Raw genomic sequence first — 20,633 nt, 5'->3', positions numbered from 1 at the left:
TAGTATCATCCTCACAAAGGTATGAGCTCTACTACTGAGTACTCGGCTCGATCATCAATAATGACCATGGTGAGCCTTCCGTCAGGGAAAGTCTCATAGTCTAAGCTCACCCTTTCCCATGTGGTCATAGCTGGTTTCTCGATGGTCACCCATTACTTGGCATGTTTGACATTCTCATACTGCATCTTCTACCTTTATATCGATAGTGAAGAAGATGTACCAAAGCACTTAAATGAGTCCCACTGCCATTAAACAATCAGGACACGTCTTTAGTAAAGTCAAGCAAAAGTCTTAAGACTGTCTTTGACTTTCCTTCTTATTTTATTCTTCTTAGAACAAAGCAATATCACTTGCAAAGGCAGCCGACACCTGTTTCATCTTTGAGACTTTGTCAAGGCTGCAAAAATGTACCTGGACAGGTATGACTTAATCAAGACCTCAAGATGACAAAATCCACACAATCTCCAGGGATTGTGCTGTAAAAGAGCAATTAAAGAGAAAGTTCACCCATGTCAATGCAGTATGTGCCAAAATCTGTTAAAAACAGACTTTATAGCCCCTACAGTATTAGAAGAAATACTAGAGACAGAATCCAGAACAAGAAAAGGGTGGAAAAATGACAGGCTCTAGTGTAAGAAACAGTATCACATTTGGTAGTATGCACAGCCCACCTTTCCATTCTGGGGGGGGGGGGATGCGGGGCTGTGCCTGTGAACATCTTACCAGTGGCTTGTGGTCTGTGATCCCTTTAAACTCATGGCCGTAGATGTACAGATGGAAATGGTGGCAGGCCCATTTGATAGCTAAGGCCTCCCAATCAATTTAGGTGTAACGTGCCTCTGTGGCTGTACACGATTGGATGGCAAAGGCTAGTGCCGTCCATACTCCTGGTTTCTGCTCTGAGGTCAACACTGTACCCAGGCTCCCTGCCTGACATCTACCATGTTTGGTTGCCTTCTTTGCATCAAAGTAGGCCATTGTGGTATCTGATAAGAGAGCGTTTTTGATCTTGTCCAAGGCCTCTTGTTCCTGGGTCCCCCACGACCACTTCACTTCTGCTTTTGTAAGCGCTCTTAGCGGTTCACACAAAGCAGCCAGGTTGGGTAAGAACCAACCACAGTATGAGGCCATGTCTAAGAAACTGCAAATCTCAGTAGCGTTCTCTGGTGTTGGGGTCACGGGAGGATGGGGGCCGGGGGAAGTAGGTGCCTTGGACTTCCTGGGTCGAAAATGCAAATCCAAAGAATTAAATATTTGATTCAAAGAATGAGAATTTCTCTTTGTGTAGGGTCAATCCTTCATTTTTCAGTTGCTGTAGAGTGTCCTTGAGATGTTTGTGATGATCTGCTAAGGTGGGTAAACTCAATCTTTTGTATCTTCTGAGCCATAAAGTGTGTTGAACATTTTGTAATGTAGCCGCTACAAGGATGGAGCATCAGCTGGTGCATGCCATTTAAGTCCAGTTTAGAGAACCACTTAGTGCTGTTTAAATCAGCTATAATATCATCCATTGTAGATGTGATGTGTCGCTCCCTTTTTATTGCACAGTTTGGCAGCCTCATAGCGATCCACAACTGGATGGCCTCCAGCTGTTTTGGTTTCTCCGTTATTAAAAGAGGAGACACCCATGGTGTCAGTCCGGATACTTTTTCATTTACATCTATGACTCAGCTTTCACTTTGCTGCATGAATAAACGGCACTCAACGGTGTCTGAGAGCTGTAGTTTGGATTGGTTTGTCTATGTGCAGTTTGACTTTGGCTCCTTTTTGTGGCCAAGACCGCGGAATACCTCTGGGAATTGTTCTAGTATCTGATCTAGCAGTGGCCGCACTTCTCTGACAAAGAATACTAGCCCAGGGTCTTCAGCTATGTGACACCCCAACAGTGTCCTCCACACTTTGTGGCGTGGAATACTGTGCAGATTTCCCTTTCACTGTGTTTGACAGTTTACATCCATGACTCCCACGACAGGAAGCGGTTCCCTGCAGCCATATTCATAGGTTTTCGTCTGTGATTGCCTGAGAGGTGGTCTGGGGTTCAGTAATAGATATTTTTGAAGCGTCATTACATTTACTGAGTCTCTGGTGTCTATCAATGCTGATACAGTAGTACCTGTTATCGTCACTCTGCAGAGTGGTTGAGGGCAGCATCCTTTGCTCCCTGGCACAGTGTACAATACCAGAAACACTTCTTTCTTGTCAGGTGGCCGCCTATCATGTCATCCCCTCTCCATTGTTTGTCCTTGTCACGTCCAGAGGACGTTTGTTTCTCTCGTGTGAGGTTGCGTACTGCTTGTCGGTGCCCTTCTATCTCGGGCCTGGCGACCACGGTCGCGGCTCCTGCAGACTCTTGCGAAGTGATTTGGCTGACTGCAAGCAGAGCACATGCGTCCAGCCGCTGGTCATCTCTCTATGTGATGGTACTCTAAACCACAGTTTCTGCAAAACTTGTCATATTCTAGCTGTGTCTGGGTTTGGTCAGTGGTGGTGGGCTAAGGACGTCTACCTTCTCTATCTTAATTGTTGGCACACACAGACTTGCACTTTGTTTTTCCTCTCTGTTCAGTGCCAGCTCCATCTCGTTCACCCGGACTGTGGAGAGGCCATATGTTTGAGCCAGGATGAGGATGCCATTGAGTGGGATCCGCGGTTACTTTTGTCAGGCCCGGCCAAAGCAGTACATGTGCACAACCCAGCTGGCTCAGTACAGAAACAATTCTGAGTTTATAAATATTAATGAACATTTCTTTATAGAGAAGCGTATTTACAATAATCAAGTATTGAAATCAGTAATTGACAGTTTGTGGCGAAATGCCTTGCAGAACGCATCCACAGCAGACAATAAAAGCAATTTAAAGTACATATCTATGGAGGAATAAATTGGTTTAAATACCAGAAGGGCTGCCCCAGTTTGAAGCGAGAAGTTGGTTATTAATAATATAGTTTTTCAATGATGGTCATACTGGAAGAAAGAATGTCAGCACTCCTCCTGCTATAGATTTATTACAAATAATATTATGTCCCTAACGAGAATGCTGCTACAGGTATCATAGCCAATTATGATGATAGGATGTCTGAAACAGTCGCCAGCTATCCCAGTTCCTTCCCTGACAGACATATTAGAAAGACTATTACACCTAAGAGGGAGCTATAATTTGATTTTGTTCATTTACGACTGCAATGTCCTGACCCAGTAAGACCTCCACTGCAGGCCTAAAGGTGGCTATGGTTTGCTGTGGTCGCTATAGATTCTGTGCAAAGGTACAGTTTAAATCAGACAGAGGACTATATATGCAGTTCTGATGCTTCGACATAACTCGAAGTTAAAAAACTGATCTGTGAAATAATACTTTTCGGAGCAAAGAATGCACTGCAACTTATGAACTCACTGCTGCTGAGCTCCGACCTCGAAATAGGATTGGAAGAGTGGAATCTGCTGTTAATACCTCTTTTATATGTGGGACAGACAGCACATGGGGCTTTGCCGACCCCTAGCCACCTATAGTATGGATCCAAGCCTTTGATTAGGCATAAGAACTGCAGATATTCCTTTAAAAAAAAAAAAAAAAAAAAGATATTTGTGTTACAATTTCTAAGGATATTCCAATGGTAATCCTGGGATTTTTGCATTTCGGGAGAGCTCTCCTGAAGATACAAGCTCTAGCACCAAAAGAGGCTCATCAGTTTATATGCTTGTGCTCCTGACAGAACAAGACACCTCTACTGCTCTGACGCAGATCAGTCATGCCATGTTAGATCTGAATTTCGGCTGTTCTTGTGAAGCATTTTTCTGTTAAAAATGATGCATTCCTAATTTTACTCCACAGTTTGCTTGTTGTAAAATATATATTATCTCCCAAAAAAGTTTTATGTCAAAGTATACCGTATTTATCTATAGAGCTTTCCACTATGCTTTTGACTTGTTACTTTGTCAGGTATAACCAACTGCAGGTTACACGCCACACCGTTCTGCTTTTCTGAAAGCTTCGGAGATAATCCGGCGCTGGTACTGGTGTTTAGACCGTGGCTCTTGTCTCACCCATTCTGATCTGTGTCGTTTGTTTCAATAGGGTCTTGTTCCAGGTTTTTACAGGAGTCACTGAAATCCTCCATTCGTGTCTTGTCCCCACTGTGAGTCTGATGCACTATATTCTGCATCAAATATCTTGCATGACCAGCTGCTTTTTATATTCAGTAATTGGTATGCAAGACCAGAGTCTGTTGCATCTGTTTACTATGTGAAAAAACAATCCCTAAAGCCTACCGCCTGCATTATCTATTAGTCTGGGAGGAATGAAAGTAGATCTCATTGCTGATTTGCTGTCATCACTGAAGGTCATGAGCCACATCATTAGTTTGTCATTTCCATTTGTTTACCTCTACAAAAAGGTTCACAGAGGCCCGCTTATTATTTTAGGATTTATGTAAGTTTTTAAGATAACAAAAATTCGGCATTGCTGATAGCAAGATCGTTATTCCACCTTCGAGTAACATGGAACATCTTTGGATCATTTACTTTGGTGGCGTTACTTTTAGGCTATATAAGCCTAGATAAAGTAACAGTTACCGTACAGTATATTTCAATACACTTGAGATCTATTTAACAGACCCAAGGCCTTTCATATGGGAATTGGGAGCATTTTACCTGCACAGTGGTCAGTGCACTTTGAGGAACAATCACAGGATCGAGAGTTGTCAGTTGTGTGACATCAACTGTGTGAAATGTTGGGAGCAGCATAGATATGCAAGGAAGCTTTTGTGCATTAACAGCAACGTGCAGAATAGTAATATACCCTTCAATTCACATGTTCATTGACGTGATGCTATTACCTATGAAACGATTTTGATATGATCTGTTAAAGTAGATTCTCTTAGTTTAGGCTAACTAGGCCTCACGTAGGCTTCAATGCCAAAATGGACGTCACATTCTCCGTAAATTATTTCTGCAGCATGCAGTCAAACAAGTCGTGCTTATTTATTTCCAAAATACACTGTTATCTAAGAAGACTCTCTTGCATGGGTTCACTAATGTAACATTTATTCAAGGTTCTTCGGTCTGCACATAGTGTTGTATTTATTTAAAGAGTTTGTTCTGACCCACTGCATGATATTCACTCAGAGGGAGATAAATCAATATTCATTTAGTGGAATGGTCCTTAGGTGGCAAAGCTGTATGATGCAATAAGATCTAGTATTCTGATTAGTTGAAAATGTATTTATTTTTTCTCACATCGTGATGAATCTGCAGTTGCCATTGTGCTCTAAAGACGATTTGGACGAAAAGGACTGTCGATTACAAAAGAATGTTGCTTTGTGTCTCAAAAACAGTTCGTTTTTTTCCTTAAATTGCACTGATCCACAGCTTACAATTGTAGTTAGCAATTGAGAAAAGAAACCCTGGTCCATCGATGAGTCTTTTGAGTTTTCTATGATTCAGCAACGCCTTTGAAAGCAAAGCAAAAAGAGAATCTTTTTGTTCTTAAAAAAATATTACAGAAAAAAAGAAACAGGCCCAAAACTCCCGCCCCATTCACGAGTGAGTGGTAATGTTAATAAGACAGAACACAATCTGCTTAAACTATTTCAATGCGCCTGTGAGGGATGAACGTATTCTTTGGAGTGCTTGGGCAGTTAACAAATTAAACAAATGAGGTTAAAGCCTACTTTATTTCAAAGCAGTATGAAGACAAGAGGGAACGAACAATGACAAGCTAATGCAGCACAGTCTATTTTACTGTAATTTCTGATTATCTGGGTAAGCAAACAAGAGTTTTCATTGATATTCCTAGCTATCCTTTATTGATCTAATCATTCTCAGTAAAATCAAAGAACGATTTTCCATACTATGATAAATACCAGTGGCTAGTCGAATTCTCATTTAAATACGTGAGGATACATCTTTTTGTGTGGAGGTAATGTTCCATGTTGTTCCGTAAACATTTATAACTTTTCTTGCAGTTCAAGTGAATTTTCTATGGCTTTGGTGGAGGATTTTCTTGTAAAGGTTGCTTTAAATAAACTGGTATTTCATTTCATTATTGGAATTAAATAATAAAACAGCAAATAACAGATCTCCACTCACATAAAAATTTACAGGGTAAGAACAATTTAAGATCGCCTCTGAAAGTTTCCTTGGACCCCCTGTCACAGTCGACTAATGTACTATCTGAACTGATCTAGTTATACTATGATTATGCTTCAAGGAGGGCCTTATATAGTCCACATTCTACACTAAGGGCCTCATTATGACCCTGGCGGGCGGCGGAGGCCGCCCGCCAGGATCCCGCCCTCCAAATTACCGCGCCGCGGTCAAAAGACCGCGGCGGGTATTACGAGTTTTCCCCTGGGCTGGCGGGCGGTTCCAGTTAAACCGCCCGCCAGCCCAGGGGAAAACGACCTTCCCACGAGGATGCCGGCTCGTAATCGAGCCGGCGGAGTGGGAAGGTGCGACGGGTGCTACTGCACCCGTCGCGTATTTCACTGTCTGCAAGGCAGACAGTGAAATACATTTTGGGGCCCCCAGGGGCCCCGCGACCCCCCCCTACCGCCATCCTGTTCATGGCGGCTTTCCCGCCATGAACTGGATGGCGGTAGGGGGGGTCAGAATCCTCATGGCTGCGGAGCGCGCTCCGCAGCCATGGAGGATTCCAATGAGCAGCGGAAAGTCAGCGGGAGACCGCTGACTTTCCGCTTCTGACCGCGGCTGAACCGCCGCGGTCAGAATGCTCATTGGAGCACCGCCAGCCTGTCGGCGGTGCTCCCGTGGTCGGTGGCCCTGGCGGCCACCGGCCGCCAGGGTCAGAATGACCCTCAATATCTTCTTATGAGAGAAGGAAAATTACTTACCTGTAATCCTAGTTCAACTTCGGTGACATTCTCTTGTAATCATGAACACTGAATGGTCCCCACCATGCTTGCTCTTCCGGTCTCTGCCTGTACCCTTGTCGGCCACCCAGCGAGTCTAGCCCTTTAGCGTTCTGCTTGCTTTCTTGATTTCATCTCGGCGACTGTCCAGTTGTCATCCTCTGTTCACTCAGCTATCCAGAGGCCCTGCGATCATGGCAAATGAAAACTGTGGTTCGGTCTCTGAAGTTTAATAGCCTGGCCACCATTGGTTTAGGAATGGCCTCAAGGGTTGGTAGGCCCCTAGTGTGCTCTTTCTTCAGTAAAAGAGGTTTAAGGAGTGCCAGCATAGATTTTCTGAACAAGCCATCACTCCAGAAATAACACTGTTCTCCGTCCTTCAAGTTCCACTGGTAACCCAGTTATCTGAATGTTGTTTCAGCCTGAGCAGCACTCTGAATTTTCAACTGGCGCACAAAGGTGTGCCACTGCCACGTCTTTGACTTGCCTTTTCATGATCCTATAGGAGTTCCTAGTTGAATTGTTTTCTCAGCATCTGTGACCCGCAAGACTCGTTTCCTGAGGTCTATCCTGAGAAATCCCACATCCAGTGCTACATCATCTATTTTTGCAAGGAGTGTTCCCTTCATCTCTAATACAACTTCTAGGATTTCTCCAAATTGTTGTGCTTGACCCTACGGTGCAGCCCCAGTGATTTCAGTGAGGACTCATCCTGGGGCTCATCCTGGTCATAGTTTATAGATAGTAACTGAGGAAGCCCGCTAACGGATGGGAACAGATATGCCCTTGGTTTCACCATGCTGCAGTGAACCTTCACCAGCGTGGTGTCCTAACTATACTATTTTACAATTAGTTATCACTTCAAGCACTTCGATGGTGACTCATTTTCAGAGTGCAAGATACCACTCAGCCAAGGGCCTCAGAGGGGAAATCCATCTATCTCTTAAGTATTAGTATGCACTGCACGCTCCCAAGCTGGCTACAGGCCCACCCATTGGTGCCCCCGCTGGTAGCCTCCGGATTCATAAGGGATCTTGTTGAAAGTGTGGGCACCCCTCTCTCTCTCTATGCTACAAATTAATGAGAGGTGGGCAATTGTCACGTAGCTTAGCCAGGCCTACAGGCCGTCTCACTGCTTCATAGACAGGGTTCTCTTGGTATGCTGATGCGCTTTGTGGGCTTCATCTGGTGTGCACCCCCATCACAGCATGCTGGAGCGGCGGAAGTTGGCTCCAGCCTCCAGGAGCACTTATGCTCACAATCCTGATATTTGAGGCCTTGCTTCAGGGCCACAATGTTTGCCCCTTCATTGTCCCGCCACTGGGTGGGTCCGGCTGGCCTCTGAAGAAGAACGCCGCTGCAGCAGAATCACAGCGATTCCTCCATCTATGGGTGGCTGCTGGTTCTTCCCTGGGGCACATTGCCTCATGGCCCCAGGTTCAGTCTTTCAGCGCCCAGTTCATTGAACAGTGTGGGGCTGCGCCCATGCAGAACAGTGAAGGGACACTCATTTTGGCAGCCCTCACGCCAACCTCATTGTCTTTCCTCTGTCCCTTGGAGCTGTCAGAGGGCTTTTCTTGGGTGGAGGGGCACCGGGTTCCTGGGTTTCATGGCTCTCTCACCGGGGGACATGCCCTTCCCGTAGCACCTTCAACCTCCCAGCACCTCCATACACCACACTGGAGGGTGTCACAGGAGGATCCACCAAGGTACATGATTATGGCTGGGGCCAGGAATCAGCAAGTAGAGTTCCGTAGGACGTACTTTATCTCATCGTGGTCTTCCCTCCTCCCCCCAGTGAGGAATCAGTATGGGCCCATTTGGGTGTGGAGAAAACTAGACTGGGTCCCATTTATTTTGTGAAATGTACAGAATGCATTCGTTTTTAAGCTTAGCTCCATCTCAGTTTTAACATCTTTTTATGAGAGTTACACTGTGTGTTAGTTTTAGTTTTTACAATTATCTCCACTCAGGTTTTAACATCTTTTTCAGATATAATGAGATACACTAATATTGCATTTTCTGAGATGATGCTGTCTTCTTATCTAGGGCAGCAAAAAACTATACACGGATTCCCGAATAAGTTTGAAAATTATTGCATATTTTGAGAGCAATGCTTTGAAATGTAAAGTTTGTATAGTGGGGAAGAGGTACCACCCAAAAAGATTCTGGAGTTAAAAGACTGACACATTTGATTCCCTAGGTTTCTAATTTAGCAATTAAGGAGCCTGGATTGCAAAAGTCACTACATGTGTTTAATCTAGCTAACATGGTCCATGTTGTTTCTAATTTTTTTTTTTAAATGGTGAAGGGTCTCTTTTCAGCCTTTCTCCAAAACTTTAGAGTGAAGATGAAAGGTGATGCTACTGTCGAGGCTGAATTGTGGGGTTGTTCTAATTTACACAAATTACCAGCATCACCAAATGAATTTCTTCATACACTCAATGGCCTCCCTAAAGCTACCCTCATCACACATTCTGCATTTATAACTTGGGACAAAAAATGTGAGTTTTATCGCTGTCCAAAAGCTGATTTTATTTGGGTAAGACTGTGGGCCAGTTGAAAAGCACTAGTTAACCTATAGGGGATATGAGAATTGTTGGTGTGTGATAACTGTCTTTAGCTGCCATAGATGGCCAATATCTGCTAACCTCCATTGGAATGAGGTCATACTTAATTTTTGGAGAACCAGAGTAAAATTCTAGAGGGGAAAAAGAGAGATTTCATATTTGAATGCAATCTAGTCTGGGCCTGTCCATATATGTGCCATATATTGGTTGTTGGCAGGAAAAGTACCTTTTCAGGTGACTTCACTAGCTATGAGAAAATGTATCTAAAATGTAGGTTAAGTGATCTTACTTTACTCTCTCCTACAACCAGATCAGCCGAGAAGACTAATCCATGCCTGTACAATTTTGGTGTGTTCGAAGATGAGGTACACTGTATAATACCTTGAGGAGATATTGGTTGAGGCCACTCTTGAGACATTTCCAAGTGTGGTGAGTGAAGGACGCAACTGATCTTTGTAAGAAGCCTGACATTTGATTATTTGGTCACATAACCTGACCATTTCTTCTACATGATGCCAACACATCAGAAATTAAGAGCTCATCTTCAACTCAGATCTAGGCATCAGCCCACAAAAACAGAGTGCAAAATTTCTATTTCCACCAAATGGACTCCCAGATAGCACTCAAGTGCTTTTATCATAGTTTTTTGGGAATATTATCATGTTTTTTTGTGGCTCTCTCAAAACTGATTGTCAAACCTTGGAGTCTACTGAAATAGGATCATACCAAGCCAACCTTGAAAGCTCTTAATTGGTTACAAGGTGAATCCAGGATCAAATTTAAAACACTTTGTAAGAAAAACAAAGCATACTGTGTCAAAGTTCCTTTTTACCTTCATAAGCTGGTATAGTAAACCTGCCAGAAAAGAGTGAACTTCATCAGCTCACCTGGTCAAACAACCACCATTTAAAAGACTAATGGGGAGGAAGGATCTTTGGGAGTCCAAAAAGTATGGAACAGTCTCAATCCTCACCTACAAGGGAAAGACAATTACCTGCAATACAGACAATCCATGAAACTCAAATGTTTCAAACAGGCTTTCCACTAAGCTCACAGTTTCCATGTACATATTCTAAGAATACTAGATGTAGGTTCCTTTTATGCTTCCAGCTGGATTTTGAACACCACACCATAATGTATGGTTTCATCTCAAAGTTTTCAACAGTTTGACATGGCAACCTGCTGCTTAGCATTTTTAAACACTCCTAAAATAATATTTTTCAATGTCCAGTTTGATATGGCACATTCCATTGTTACTGCATGGGTTTAGAGAAAGAGAAGAATAGACCTCACCTAATACGTGTGACTGTGTAATCGTGATAGTTCATACATGTAAGGTGCTCAGAATTCCACTAATAAAATTATTTTTGAAGTGTATTGACCTTCATACGTTTTAATTTTATTTATTGGGTTTGTTTTATGAAAATGTGTATTTTTTTTTATATTATGATGCTCTGACATGACAACAACAGTTGTATCAAACAACTGGAGAAACGTATGACTGGGGGAGTTTAACCATGAGACATTCTTTTCTGCTAGAGACCCAAGAATGAGAAATATATTTAAAAAAATGAAATTGCTGAGAATGAAAAGGATGCAATTGAGAGGACAGAGGAAGTTCTAAAGGAGGTAGCAAGTCCTAAAATTCCAGTGATTATTGGATGCTGATGGCCTGTGGTACAAGGAATGGCAATTTCAAAGATACCATACAAAGTGACTCAAGTACACAGTGCACTAGTCTGCACTTAGATATTTTCCCTTTGGGTTTCAAACTGGCTTCCTAGGCTTCTTAAACAATGTGTTAATTTATATGAGAAGTGGGCCTTTAATTCTCACTGAAGGTAGAAAGGCCTTCTGTAATATTAGTATAGGGCCCTACTTGCTGAGCTTGTGCCAAACTTAGAGCTATTAGCGTTGTAAAGTCTGAACCGGACGTATATTGCCACATAAATTGAAAATGAAAAGTAATACGGTTTTACATAAGCGAGCCGATTTAAAGCGCCCTGCCATGAGTGTGAAGGTGCACACAAAAGGAAATAGAAGTTTGCTTGCTGTCAAACGTATCGGCATTTACACAATTATCCATGGAACAGGTTCGATGTCATGCAAAGCGCTCGACTACTGCCCACTACTTCGCTCGAGGAGGGCTAAACACCGGAAAAGGCACAAAGTATGCATGCCTTTCACTAATTAAATCAAGTGATTTTTAAAAGGCAAGCCCACAAATCAACGAAACTGATGGGCGTGCAGTGGGTGTGGTTAAACGCCCACAGAGAGATTACAGCAGGCTAGAGTGCTTGCACGCTCAACCCTAATAAGGGACACCTGAGCCTCATATGCAACTTCAAACCAATCCTACTTTTAGCCACAGAGCAAAATGTTTGAAAATGTGCTTATTCTCTGCATTCATGGATTGCTAAAAGTAAATTATTTATTTTTACCTCTTGCGGCAGGATTTAAGAAGGGGTTTGATATTCTTAAGCGAACCTTTGAGATTATATTTATTTTATACAGAGTATTTCAAATCAAGAAAGGCTGCCCATTCCTGGGGTTTGTCGACCCAAGGGATCCCTTTAAATTGTGGGATTCAGTGTTAGGTTCAGAGTCAGAGAGCCTACAGCTCATCATACCTTCCGTGGGCTGTCACCACCCACCCTCCTCTCATGCTCCCCCGGTCGGTAGACAGTCCTGCCGACGGGAATCATCCACCAACATGATGATGCTAAATGGTATCTGTGATACCAGGGGACATACGGGATGAGTCACCACTGCATCTATGTATATCAATGTACTCTGGAACTTATTGCTTGATGTTTACACCAAATACTCTACCTGTATAGTGTTATTTGCAGTTTTAATGGTAGAGATCGAATGACCAGTAGAGATCATGAGCTTACTTTGACTGGCAAAGATTGCAGTTTTATTAAAGGATTTGATTAGCACAAGGATATATTATTTGATTTCCACTTGATATTCAATGGCATTTATATGTATGTATTATGTAGCATTTATACAGGGAGTGCAAAATTATTAGGCAAATGAGTATTTTGACCACATCATCCTCTTTATGCATGTTGTCTTACTCCAAGCTGTATAGGCTCGAAAGCCTACTACCAATTAAGCATATTAGGTGATGTGCATCTCTGTAATGAGAAGGGGTGTGGTCTAATGACATCAACACCCTATATCAGGTGTGCATAATTATTAGGCAACTTCCTTTCCTTTGGCAAAATGGGTCAAAAGAAGGACTTGACAGGCTCAGAAAAGTAAAAAATAGTGAGATATCTTGCAGAGGGATGCAGCACTCTTAAAATTGCAAAGCTTCTGAAGCGTGATCATCGAACAATCAAGCGTTTCATTCAAAATAGTCAACAGGGTCGCAAGAAGCGTGTGGAAAAACCAAGGCGCAAAATAACTGCCCATGAACTGAGAAAAGTCAAGCGTGCAGCTGCCACTATGCCACTTGCCACCAGTTTGGCCATATTTCAGAGCTGCAACATCACTGGAGTGCCCAAAAGCACAAGGTGTGCAATACTCAGAGACATGGCCAAGGTAAGAAAGGCTGAAAGACGACCACCACTGAACAAGACACACAAGCTGAAACGTCAAGACTGGGCCAAGAAATATCTCAAGACTGATTTTTCTAAGGTTTTATGGACTGATGAAATGAGAGTGAGTCTTGATGGGCCAGATGGATGGGCCCGTGGCTGGATTGGTAAAGGGCAGAGAGCTCCAGTCCGACTCAGACGCCAGCAAGGTGGAGGTGGAGTACTGGTTTGGGCTGGTATCATCAAAGATGAGCTTGTGGGGCCTTTTCGGGTTGAGGATGGAGTCAAGCTCAACTCCCAGTCCTACTGCCAGTTCCTGGAAGACACCTTCTTCAAGCAGTGGTACAGGAAGAAGTCTGCATCCTTCAAGAAAAACATGATTTTCATGCAGGACAATGCTCCATCACACGCGTCCAAGTACTCCACAGCGTGGCTGGCAAGAAAGGGTATAAAAGAAGGAAATCTAATGACATGGCCTCCTTGTTCACCTGATCTGAACCCCGTTGAGAATCTGTGGTCCATCATCAAATGTGAGATTTACAAGGAGGGAAAACAGTACACCTCTCTGAACAGTGTCTGGGAGGCTGTGGTTGCTGCTGCACGCAATGTTGATGGTGAACAGATCAAAACACTGACAGAATCCATGGATGGCAGGCTTTTGAGTGTCCTTGCAAAGAAAGGTGGCTATATTGGTCACAGATTTTTTTTTTTTTTGTTTTTGAATGTCAGAAATGTATACTTGTGAATGTTGAGATGTTATATTGGTTTCACTGGTAATAATAAATAATTGAAATGGGTATATATATTTTTTTGTTGAGTTGCCTAATAATTATGCACAGTAATAGTCACCTGCACACACAGATATCCCCCTAACATAGCTAAAACTAAAAACAAACTAAAAACTACTTCCAAAAATATTCAGCTTTGATATTAATGAGTTTTTTGGGTTCATTGAGAACATGGTTGTTGTTCAATAATAAAATTAATCCTCAAAAATACAACTTGCCTAATAATTCTGCACTCCCTGTATAGCACAAACCTAGCCAAAAGGCAGTGATGTGCAGTTTAAGGTCAACAACAAGTATAAAATCAACAAGAGGTAAGGCAGGTAAGCTAGTCTGTAGACTGTGATGCAGTTCTCTGTAAAGAAATTTGTCTTCAACTCTTTCCTAAATTTGAGCAGTGTTGGGACAGGCCTCATGGATACTGTGATATTGTTGTGGATCCTGGGTGCATATGTAAAAAGGCCTGATGCCTTGTTTCTTAACTCTTTACAAATCTTAGTCTGCAGTCTGATGGTGTAATGGATGCAGGGGTGCAGAGGATCACTGCAGATGGTGAGCTTGTCTGCAAGATAATTGGAGGATCCTATAAAGCGATGGTGAAGATTGGATAGACCACAAAGCTTAGTCAGAGCTAATGTCTCTGCCGATGTAGAGATACCTTTTATATTTTAGGCTAAGACATTTTCCTCTTGCAACTCTGACTTTATGTTGGGGGTAACAAAAAGGCCCTTACTTTATTTTCTGCTTCAAAATGTGACAGCTTTTCAATAGAGTGCATGGACATTTATGAACACAGTATGTATTTGCAGTGTCAAAATGTGTATGGTTAGCTTGAAAAATACGGAATCAAAATAATCCCCTTTAATTGTTGTTGACAAGCTTACAACTGAGTATGCTTCTTAACTCAGATGATAAAATATGTATTAAAACCATGGCAAGAATAATGGTTTCAGTGGTGCAGGGTGTGGTAGTACATGATCACAAGGGGTTCCTACCAGTCATTTTGTTGATCACCCAAACTCACATCCTTACCAGTATTATAGTATCTACACGATGGAGGAAAAAACAGGTCCCCCTGCCTTTTTTCGGAATGCATTCAACCTGGTGAATTAAGATTCTAGAGGTTCCCACAGGTACCTAGGTCAATTTCCTCCATAAATAAGTGTGCTTGGGACAGACCAATTAATAATGACAGAGTAGGGGAAGAGACACTAATGAGTCATGGGACCAGGCAGGCCTATCCGCTTGCTCTCCTACTCTTCACAGACCCGCTAGCAATTAGGTTAGGAGCAGCCTCAGGCTGACTAGTTGTTTCCCTGGTGGATCTAGAATATAACTCTTTGCCTGTGACTTTGGGCCACATGTAACAACTTTCAGAATTGTGACCCGAAAATTGCGAGTCAGAGCGACTCGCAATATGCGAGTCGCAAATCCGAATGTTGGATGGTGTCCCTGACACCATCCAACATTCGCAAGGGGGTCGCAAATGCATACCTCATGAATAATCATGAGGTGGGTTGCAATTTGCGACCCCCTTGCGAATGGCGGCCCTCACAGGGATGGTGGGCTGTTGTGGACGGCAGACCACCATGTCTGTGACTGCTTTTCAATAAAGCAGTTTTTTTTTGTAATGCAGCTGGTTTTCCTTAAAGGAAAACGAGATGCATTACAAAAACAAACAAAGAAACGTTTTTGTTTCATTTTTTCAGAGCAGATGCCTGCTCTGAAAAAATGTTTACAGTGACATTCACAGGGGTCCCATGGGGACCGCTTCCCTTTTGCAAATGAGCTAGCACCCATTTGAAATGGGTGCAAACTGCGATTGGTTTGCGACCGAGTTCGCGGTCACAAAACAATCCTACATTGCACTGCGAGTCGCAACTAGGAAGGGAACACCCCTTCCTAATTGTGAGTCGCAATCCCGTTTTGGGATTCGGTAGCCAGGTTACCAAATCGCAAAACGGAATTTGTGCATTGCGATGTGCTTTTTGCACGTCGCAAACAGCTAAATTCGCTGTTTGCGACATGCAAACAGCTACCTACATGTGGCCCTTTGTTCTTTATTAGGTAGTGGTTCTGAAAATATAGAAAGGGCACTGATTCTCATCCAAGAACTTTCTCAGGTGGTGGGCTACTGAAAATGGATTAAAGCCCAACATCTTCTATTTGATTCTGACCTTCTTATCTACTTAAAGCTTTGATTCACAGTAAATGGCTCGTCAAAAAGGTATCCTTGCATACAAGACAATCAAAATGTGGATAAGCTGTCAATTTTAACTTTGACCCACCGCTAGTGAAGACACAGAGACAATCAATGTTTTGTAACACATTATCATTTAGCTTAGTAAGCAGAGTTAAGTTAATCAAAAAGATAATACTTTCCTGCAATAGGGCATTTGTAGAGAATCACATATTTTGATCTGACACTTGATATTGATCTAGGCACCATCTATGAAATGATCAGTCTATGTGAGATGAAAGGCTGCTAATTTAACTTCAACTATTCAATATTAAAAATAGTAGATTCAAGATCACTAGTACCTTACTGTGTATATATTATTAAATTGAGAGAAGCACACATATATATTAATGGCATCAACGTACCTAGCTTGGGAATAAACCCTTACAGAACCAGAGGGTGGGGACGTGGTCTAACCATCATAGATAACAGACGGCATTTAGCAGAGTTCCGGACCAGCGAGTGATGAAATCTGTCACAAGTCACCGGCGCTCATACAGATTCAGGCACACATACAAGAGAGGCAGCTTAGGAGTCCTGTTGCGACTGACGGGCTGCAGAAGAAGTGGGAGAACTCTCTAAGGGGGCCCTGAGTCGGCCTTTGTGCTGCGCACAAAGGAGGCTGCCTTCAGCCCAGGCCCAAGCAACACTTGAGACAGGCCAGGGACCTCGTGAAACCGACGGAGTACGCCTGGCCCTGCCAGCAGGCCACAGACCAGTGGGTGAATGCCCTGAAATGGGACATCACAGGACATCCACTCACAACGCATGGCCACAATAGTTGCAAATATGCAGCACCCTGGAGATGGGCTTGGACCCTCAAGATGCCTGGATGTCTGCACAGGACACTTGACCTGCACGCTAGCAGCAACGCTTAATCAGGTGCAGAGTTAGCATGCCTCAGAACTTCACCTACACCACCAGACAATGGCTGTTGGGCCATGCTGCACTGAGAGACTCTACCTGAAAGACGAGTGCCAGGCACTAACCCAGAGTGGGTGACACAATCATTTTCAACAGCAACATTACCACTAGGGAGCTCCACTAGTAACAAGGTAAACGCCACACTATTAAGGGCCGAGCCATGGGGAGCCTTCAGTGTGGGAGATATTGAGGGACAATAGTTTGTGGCCCAATAGGATTCTGGGACTGTAAGGGGGCAGTCAACCCCCAAACCCCGGACTAGTCACACTGATTACATGTGGGGAGAGGCACCTCATGGAGCCATCCGGGACCCCCACCAATGGAGGTGGGCCCACCCATGTGCTAAACAGGAGGAAAGCCGAAAGTCTGAGGGCTGCCTGGGTGACAAGACAGTGGTCCTGCTCTGTGGCACACTGAGGACCCAGGGGTCACTCCTCTGATACCAGAACTGTAAAACATGTGGCAACACTGATGAATGGTGTAAGCTGCTGGACCCTTACCTGTGTACCTGTGCTGTATTCCTCCAACTTAGCCAGGTTAAACTCCCCAGGTCCACTTGTGAACTCAGCCAGAGACATGATATACAGGATGGATTGAAAATGTCAAGCAGGGAAAACTTGCAGAAAATAATTGAAATGGTAAATAACTGTGGGTAGGGCACTTACCACCACCAACCCCAGATATAGCCTTTCGCCCATACAGACATTGTGGAGTCTTGTTCCTGTTGGAGGCTGCTCACCCCAGTGGACTGGTGGCACCGACCCCCCTAACATATGGCCCATTCTGGACTCCCTCATTACATCCCCTAACTCTCAGCGCTTGAGAGGGACATTGATACCTAGAGAGGGGGACAGGTGCGTGCTACGTCTGAACTGACGGGGCCCCAACCTACACTCTCCTAACCTGATATCACCGTTCCCAGAGGCAATGGGCTATCACAAGCAAACAAGGGAGCACTCCCTTCCCCAGCACTCCGGAGTTCAGACTGTAGCATCGAACACACAGCCACCCCACTCTCAAGGACCCTCAGATAAACTGCATGCCATCTTGCACATTATATAGACCTCTCAATCCTCCATAGAATCAAATATCGAGGAATTCCACACAGACTTTGGTCTGCTAAGTGAGTATAAGTGGAAGCTACCCTCCAGGATGACTGATATGGAGCGCTCCATTGTGTACTTTAAACCCCAACAGGCAGTTCAGGTGACATGCACACATGACCTCCTTGAGAGGGTTCAGCGGCTAGAACATCGAGCGGAGGATGCCAAGGGACATATTCGCCACAATAATATATGGGTGATGGGTCTGCCGGCGGGGCGGAGTAGCCAAGCACAATGATTGCGTTTTTGGAAGACTGGGTAAAATCCTTCACCCCAGCTGAGGCACTGGGCCCATACTTGAGTAGAAGCATAGGCCACCTTCCCGTCGACCACCACTGTGCATGCCGCCGCATTGTTGTCCGCCTCCTACATTATAAGGACAAAGATACAATCCTGCAGGCAGCTAGGGAACAGGCTGCCCTGGAATTCGGAAGCAGCAAGATTTAGGTATTCCCAGATTACACCCTGTTGGTGCAGCATCAGCGATCCCCCTTCCTGGGCGTGAAGCACCGGCTCCATGACCTCAATGTCTATCTAGCTATCTACTCTATCCAGCAAAGCAGAAAGCCATTCATGTTCAGCACTGTTTTTCACAGACTCCACCTTGGCCTGGGACTGGCAGAGACACACACATTGTGCAGATTGTTTGGTTCCTATCACAAATATTTCTTCAATTAAAATTACATCTTGCTCACTGGTTTGGGTTATGACGCTGTGAAATGTATAAAATACCTACACCAACACAAGTCAATTGTGTTTCTTTTTTACAGGGCCCAAGACGTAACCATCGTGGGAAAGGGCAATCTAGTCCTTCGCATTCTATACATGTTTGTATGTTGTGTGTGTCCTGATTGAATTAGAGTTAAATTGACAAACAACTGACTTTACATTATATGGGGCAACACATTACTTAGCCCATATGAACGCCCTGGATCATTTGGCCTTATTGCTTAGTGCTGAAACATGTCAACTTTTATAAAGGGTGTAGAACCACGACTTCCACAGGCACCACTCCCTTACAATGTCTAATCAAACCAGGAACACCAAGAATAAAAGGATACCTAGGTGTTTTAAGGTATTGTTATTGTAGAGACCCCAACAGGAAATTATCTAAACGCTCCTTGGAATATGGTTAAGCCAATCCTGGATTTTAGGGACCAGGATGAAATCCAATGTTGAAGCATGACACCAACAAGGTGTGTGTGGATCTCAAAAACAAACAAGATAGTTTGTGGACTTCTGCCAAAAAATCTCCTTTTTTCACTTAGAATACCTTGTCGTGATATTTCCTTAAGATGGGAGGACGTATCCTAAGCTCCCCTTCTCTTTTCCCCTATATAGCATTTGAGTAATGCTGCAGTCTCTCCTTTGCTGTATATTCTTTTTATTATGCTTTTTTACAAATCAAAAACGGATCTTTTTTTTAATCACACCAAACTATAATGTTACTTTATCTTTAGTTTTTTTCAGTGAATATATATAAATATCTCTCTCTCTCTCTCTCTCTCTCTCTCTCTCTCTCTATATATATATATATATATATATATATATATATATATATATATATATATATATATATATATATATACATTAGGAGTTGACTAATAATGAACTAAATGTTTGAAACAGAAAATGAGACAGTGAATTGTAGATGAGTGGCACTATTTAATGTTCTGATGCCTGTGGCTGCGATGTATCGGGAACCGAGGTCCCTATGGGGAGATAACAAAGAAGATAAAACTATTTTATTTGGCTACAATGACATGTGAGTTGTAAGACAAAATGTTTGTGTATAGGCAGAAAGCTTCTGAGAGGAAAGTCAACCCATGTGTTTTTTTGTCATTTGGTAACGCAGTAGTTTGGGGTTTTGGGAGGGATCCCGCCAAGTGGTCTGGAGAAAAAGGGGTTATGTTTTATAATGTGGCAGCTAGAAGAATGTTTCTAACCCCAGGAAATGTGTAAGTTGGTTAGGGCTGCTTCAGGATTAACAAGGGGCATGGTGGTAGTGACTGAGCAAAATGCCATTTTGGTCCAGGTAGTTTGTAATTCCTAGGCTTCAGCTTTGCGTGGTCACTGTCAACGTGATATTTATGGGCTTTCCGACATCTAAAGGATGCAGCAAAGCAACTTAACATCAACAGGCAAACAAAGGCCTTTGGGCCTTGACAAGTTCTGCTGTTGTCTACAAATGCCCCTAAGTGTAGGCACATTTATTTATTCCTAGATTTCATTAGAAACTGATATTACTTCCTAGTTCATTGTACTTTCGATTTCCTCACGGTTTATCTTATAAAGCTTACACTTCACTGATCGATTTGACCCACCTATAGCAACCACAGTGAACAACCATGGGAGCATTAGCGAATAGAGGATAGGTCTATTGTAATCTGAGGCCTTGAAATATGAAAAGGGAGGTAAACACCCGCATTCTATACTGGACCATTTTCTGCACTTCCCTCCTACTAGTTCCACTGAAGACCAAACTACAATACATTTATGGGCCAAGGTCAGTGGCGTAGAAGAGCTGTCTTCAGTCCCTGCGGTGCAGGGGCCCGCCAGGGTTCCATGTTTTTCAAGGTGGTTTCCTCACCCTCTAAGCA

The 20,633-nt window shown here is 43.3% G+C and overlaps 1 protein-coding gene and 1 long non-coding RNA gene across 3 annotated transcripts in view; one reads left to right on the top strand and one right to left on the bottom strand.

Moving 5' to 3' along the window:
* LOC138261617 (arf-GAP with GTPase, ANK repeat and PH domain-containing protein 3-like) overlaps positions 1-20,633 on the bottom strand; it is a 2,246,054-nt gene that overhangs the window by 1,631,506 nt on the left and 593,915 nt on the right. The window lies entirely within an intron of this gene.
* LOC138261618 (uncharacterized) overlaps positions 1-20,633 on the top strand; it is a 286,479-nt gene that overhangs the window by 231,423 nt on the left and 34,423 nt on the right. The window lies entirely within an intron of this gene.

This window comes from Pleurodeles waltl, chromosome 10 (assembly GCF_031143425.1).
Source record: "Pleurodeles waltl isolate 20211129_DDA chromosome 10, aPleWal1.hap1.20221129, whole genome shotgun sequence".
NCBI lineage: Eukaryota > Metazoa > Chordata > Amphibia > Caudata > Salamandridae > Pleurodeles > Pleurodeles waltl.
The sequence above is the reverse complement of the archived record's forward strand: the minus strand, read 5'-3'. Positions and strand labels throughout refer to the sequence as shown.